The sequence below is a fragment of the Sminthopsis crassicaudata genome, chromosome 2 (genome assembly GCF_048593235.1).
Source record: "Sminthopsis crassicaudata isolate SCR6 chromosome 2, ASM4859323v1, whole genome shotgun sequence".
Taxonomy (NCBI): Eukaryota; Metazoa; Chordata; class Mammalia; order Dasyuromorphia; family Dasyuridae; genus Sminthopsis; species Sminthopsis crassicaudata.
Genome location: NC_133618.1, coordinates 34624558 through 34631155, shown reverse-complemented (window position 1 = coordinate 34631155; position 6598 = coordinate 34624558).

The following is a 6598-nucleotide window of genomic DNA, read 5'->3' as shown; positions in this document are numbered from 1 at the left end:
CTATACCAGATCTAAAACTATATTATAAAGCAGTGGTCATCAAAACCATTTGGTACTAGCTAAGAAATACGTTAAACAGTGGAATAGATGAGGTTCACAAGACACAATAGTCAATGACTATAGTAATCTAGTGTTTGATAAACTCAAAGGCCCCAGCTTCTGGGATAGAATTCACTATTTGACAAAAATTGCTGGGAAAATTGGAAAATAATATGGCAGAAATTAGACATTGACCAGCACCTAACACCCTATACCAAGATAATGTCAAAATGGATTCATAATTTAGACATAAAAAGTGATACTATCAGACAATTAGAAAATCAAAAGGATAGTCTGCCTCTCAGCTCTGTGGAGAAGGAAGGAATTTATGGCCAAAGAAGAATTAGAGTACTGTATGAAATGCAAAATGGATAATTTTGCACTTAAATTAAAAAGGTTTCATACAAACAAAACCAATATAGACAAGATTAGAAGGGAAGCAGAAAACTGAGAAAAGATCTTTACATCCAAGAGTTCTGATAAAGGCCTCATTAATACATCGTTGGTGGAGTGGTGAATTGATCCAACTATTCTGGAGAGAAATCTGGAACTATGCTCAGAAAGTTATCAAACTGTGCATACCCTTTGACCCAGCAGTGCTACTACTGGGCTTATAAACCAAGGAAATACTAAAGAGCAGAAAGGGACCTGTAAGTGCCAAAATGCTTGTGGCAGCTCTTTTTGCAGTGGCCAGAAACAGGAAACTGAGTGGATGCCCGTCAATTGGAGAATGGCTGAATAAATTGTGGTATATGAATGTGATGGAATATTATTGTTCTGTAAGAAATGACCAGCAGGATGATTTCAGGGAGGTCTGGGGAGACTTACAGGTACTGATACTAAATGAGGTGAGCAGAATCAGGAGATCATTGTGCATGGCAACATCAATATTATTCGATGATCATTTCTGAAGGACATGGCTTTTTTCAACAGCCTTCAAAACTTGTCATGTAATTAATGATTAGACCAGAGTTCTTGATCCTGGGGGAAAGAATGTAATTCGTGGAAGTTTTGAAGAGGCAGATTTAAACTTTCTAATGACTGAAAATGTCTAAAAGGACATTTTCCATCATTGGAAGACTATGACATTTATCTGGATGCTCCTTCCCATATCAAGCTGTTTGTCTGTAGGAACCTTATATATAAAGATCAAAGGGGATCACTTAATAGTAATTTCAATAGTTTGTGAAGTCTCATAGAAAGATGCCCTTGGCCTTCATAGCCCATCATACAGAAAATCAGAAGTCTGAGCTGTCACCACTTACCTGTGATCTATTTCCTGAGAATGAAGTATCGGGGAGGCATACAAAGTACAGAAAAGTTGGGGATCCCCGCAAGCACTCACACAAGTCGGATTCCTCGGAGGTTACAATGCGTTTCTGTTTTCTGATTTTACCAGTAACTCAGAGAAAAAATTCTCAATTCCAGATGTCAGCCATGTTACCCCCAAGTCTGAGAGAGTAAGACTTCTCTCCTAACTTATAGGTTCTTAACATCTATGAACTTGTGCTTTAAATGTTTTGATAACTGCATGTCAGTATAATAGATTTCTTTTGTAATTTTGTGAATTTTATTTTAAGCATTTAAAAACATACTTCTAGAATTGGGAGGAGGTGGTGGGAAGGGAGGGAAAATTTTGGAACACAAGGTTTTGCAAGGGTGAATATTGAAAACTATCTATGCATATGTTTTGAAAATAAACTTTAACAATAAAAAAAAAAAAAACATTTCTGGGAAGGAGTTCATGGACTTCACCAGCCTTCCAAAGAGGTTCAGGACAAACAAAAAAACTTTTCCCATAGATAATCTCATATTCAATCTAATGATAGCCATTTCTAGGAAGGTTGTGGGTGGGAGAGAAGAAAAAAATTTACATGATAACTTTTTTTACACCTTTAAAAGGAATAGCAAGATCTATATAATAGAATTGCAGCTTTATGTGCAATCATCTTATTAATTATACTATGTTATAGAAATGCTTGTTTTATTCCATAAATTAAAAAGAAAATTTAAAAATAATAAAAATTAAAAATATAGACAGTGGCTACCTATTGCTTCCAGAATCAAATGCAAAACTCTCTGGCAAAAAGCCCTTCCTAACTTAGATCCCCTCCTCCTTAATTATTTCTGCTTGATTCTGTGTATAACTTTTTTTGTAGATATTGGTTTTTTTGTGGTCTTTCCTATTAGACTATAAGCCCTCAAGGACAGGAACTGCCTTTTGCCTTTCTTTGTACCCCAGCTCTGAGCCCAATGCCCAGCCTGGAGTGAGCACTTAAATCCTGACTGACTGCCAGACTCCTGAGATATCCCGTTCCATTTTAGGATCTAATTGTTGGGAATCGTTTCCTTATGTGAAGATTAAAAAAGCTTAGTGCATCTCTCTTCCACTGGACAGCCATCCAAATACTAGAGGCCATGTTCTAACTCCGTCTCCTTTCTCAGATTAAACATTTCCCAGTTTCTTCAAGTGATACTATGGGTTCATCTCAGAATGTGTCATTCTCTTGCCTCTCTTCTGGATTTCTTCCTCTTATCTATGGTCTTCCAAAATGTGCCCAGGACAGAATACAACATGCTCCAGGTATACTTCTCTCCGTTTCCTTTTGGCTTAGAGTTTTGATTTTGGAGAACTTGAATATAAATTAGTCCTTAATCCCTTAACCATCTGGGTGATTCTGGCTCATCTGTAAAATGAGGAATAATTGTACCTACTTCTAGGAAAAAATTAAATATTTTTAAACTGTTTTGCAAATATTACAATGCTTGCAACCTTCTATTTCATATGTATGTATATATATACATATATATATATATATATAAAGATAGATGTATATGTACATATACATATATATGTATATATGTATGTACATACACATATATGTACATACATACATATATATATATAAATGTGTTTCCATGCCCTACTACCTTGTAAACTTTTTTATTATTTGGCTTTTTCCCCCTTCTATTTTTATTACCCTAGAAAGTAACCCAGTGCTTGGTGCAAATGAGATACTTGAGAAGTACCCTATTACTCAAATCACTTATCCAGATAAGGTCAAAATGGATATATGACCCAGGTATGAAGAGAGATTTTTAAAATTAATTTTTATAATTATAACATTTTCTTTCACAGTACATATGCATAGGTAATTTTTTTTTACAACATTATCCCTTTGTACTCCCTTCTGTACTCCTTCCCTCCACCCCCTCCCTTAGATGGCAGGCATTCCAATACATATTAAATATCTTATAGTATATCCTAGGTACAATATATATATATGTGCAGAACCGAATTTTGTTGTTGTTGTTGCAAAGGAAGAATTGTATTCGGAAGGTAAAAATAATCTGGAGAGAAAAACAAAACAAAACAAAACAAAAAAACCAATGCTCACAGTTTACACTCATTTCCCAGTGTTCCTTCTCTGGGTGTAGCTGATTCTGTCCATCATTGATCCATTGGAATTGGATTAGCTCATGAAGAGAGATTTTTAAGAAAACTGAAACCTATTACTTGTCAGACTTATGGAGGAGTCGATAGGTTGTTGTCCTTGATTCTTGAAGAAAACCCAAATGACATGACTAAGTTAGGGTCCCATTACAATGTGGCTGATCAGACTATACGAACTCAGGATGCTCTGTCACAGGTGGGACACAAATGATCCATATGAACATTTGCGGCAGAGTCTCTCATTTTGCACATTTCGAGTTCCTTCTGGGCTAATTCAGTTCTGCTCCTAGGACACAGCCCCTTCTCTAAGGGCACGCCACGTGGGCAGTCCTGGGCCAGGGTCTCCCATGCCATGAAATATTTCTAAAGTTCTTGAGAGAGAGGATCTTTTACTGTTGTGTTGTTGGGTTTTTTGATCACCTTGTGAGTACTTGTCCTGTGTCTTTTGGCAAACATATATTTGACATTTGAACAATATGGCCAGCCCAACTGAGCTCTCTTCAGTACAGCTGAGTGTTTGAAAGCTTAGTTTGAGAAAGGATCTCGGGATCTGTTATCCTGTCCTGCCATGCGATCTTCAGAATCTTCCTAAGACAAATCACATGAAAGAGATTTAGTTTCCTGGAATGGTGATAGTACACTATCTAGGTTTCATAAATATACAACATGGACCTCTGCAGACTCATATTAGATTGGTTATGGATAGGTAAATAATTTATGAATAAATTAAACATAAAGAGCAAAATTAGGTGTAAAGAGAATAATTTTAATTACATTAAATTAAAAAGGGTTTGTACAAATAACACAAATATGGCCAAGGTTAGGAGGAAAGCAAAAAGTTGGGGCAGGGAATTTTATAGACAATTTATTAGATATTAGACCTTTATCTAATCTAAAGAATTTTGTTAAATCTATAACAATATAAGTCATTCCCTAGTTGATAAATAATCAAAGGATATGTACAGGCAGTTTTGCAATGAAAAAACAAAACATGGCCTGTTCGCCTGGATGAAAGATTATATGAAAGGGAGTCATGAGAAATCAGGTTGGAGAGGTTAAAATCAGGTGTAAAGGACCTACCAAATTGAGGAGTTTGTATTTGATCCTACAAGTAATAGGGCACCACTAGATTTTTAGAGCAATTTAATAAATATGAGATTTTACATATATGAAACATTTTATTAAACTTAAAATGATATGTAGTTATATAAACACATATATAAATATGTACACTTTTCTGCAATTTAATAAAATATGAGATTATATATGAAGCATTTTATTAAACTTTAAATGATATGTAATTATGTAGACATATAATTTATAAATATGTGTGTACATGTTTGTATATAAACAAATATGTATATTCATCTTGTATACCACTTTAAGAGATTTTAATATACATCTATACATACTAACTATATGATATAGATAGCTTAAAGTAATTCATATACATGCATATGTGTAAACAGAATATTTTAACATGTACATGCATTCATATATGTACATATATTAACTTATTAATATGCACGCACATACAAGTGTATAGAGTTGCAAGCATATTGTACATTTGTATATGTGTATATCATTATGAACACACACATATATATATATATACATATATTTCTACATATATGAATGTATACTATAAATATTTATGGCACTTAAGGTTGGTAAAGTCCTTTATATACATATACACACATAATAGAATGGTGCACTTCAATTTTTTCTTTTTTCTATTTGTTCTAAAACGTTTATAGGACTCTCTTTGAAGCAGCAAGGGAGTGGAAATTTCAGGAATGTTCATCAATTGGGGAAGGGCTGAGCAAGTTGTGGTATATGATTGTGATGAAATACTACCATGCTATAAGAAATGATGAGCTCAATGATTTTAGAAAAAACAAGGAAAAACTTTCATGAAATAATGAAGAGCTAAATGAGGCAACCAAGAAAACACTGTATACAGTAACAGCAATATTATTTTAAGAGTGATTTTGAGTGAATAAGTTATTTTGCCAATTTAAAATACTCAAAATAACTACGAAAGGACATTTGAAGAAAGATACTATCTGCATTCAGAGAAAGAACTGAAAATAGAAGTATGTATAGTATAATCACACACACAATTTTTGTCTATTAGTGGCCATATTGAGGGGGGACAAGACAAATAAATTTACATGATAATTTTATGTATATTTGAAAGGAATAGCAAGTTGTGTATAATAAATTTGCAGTTTTGTGTACAATTACCTTTTATGATACAGTTTATGAAAATGCTAGTTTTATTACATAAATTAAAAATAAAAAATGAAGTATTTTAATGAAGTAAAAGGGTGGATTACTTTAAACATCTTGATGATGGGTTTTGCTGTAGCTCTCCCTCCTTCCTCTGTCTTCTGCCAAGTCCCTCTTTCACCCCTTTCAAGATTACAGCTTGTGGCGTTGGCAAGACTTCCCTTTGCCAGTCCCTGGTTTTCCAGAAGAATCTCAAAGGCTCTGTGTCAGTCCTTCCCTACGGGGAACTCATTCTTTGGCATTCTTGAGGGATGTGTGTGTGTGTGTGTGTGTGTGTGTGTGTGTGTGTGTGTTTAACTGCTCATTTGAGAAATTTCAGCAGATAAGATCTATTCCTAATAGACCCTAAAGCTCTCTTTAACTCCACCTTTTGCAAACCCCAGATAGCAGAAGGTGGAGGGGACTGGTTAATGCAGAAAACCCTGGGAAACTTCTTTCTCTGGTGAGCCCCTCATTACCCATCTGCACAATTGTGAGACCCAGTGTTGGGGGACACTCTCAGCAACTTCGTTATACTGATCTAATATTGATCAATAATTGAGAAAGCTTTTTTTTTTTTTTTTAAACATCATGTCCTATCTTAAGTGAATCATAGATTGAAAGCTAGAATGTCTTTAGGGATCATTGAGATCAACTCTTCATTTTACAGGTAAAGGAACTGAGGCAAACAGGGCAAAGTGACTTGCTCAGGGTCACTAGGAAGAGTCTGAGGCTGGATTTGAACTTAAGAAGATGAGTCTTCCATACTCCAGGCCTGATACTCTGTCCACGGTGGTATCCAGCTGCCCATTGTGATAATATATAATAATGTAT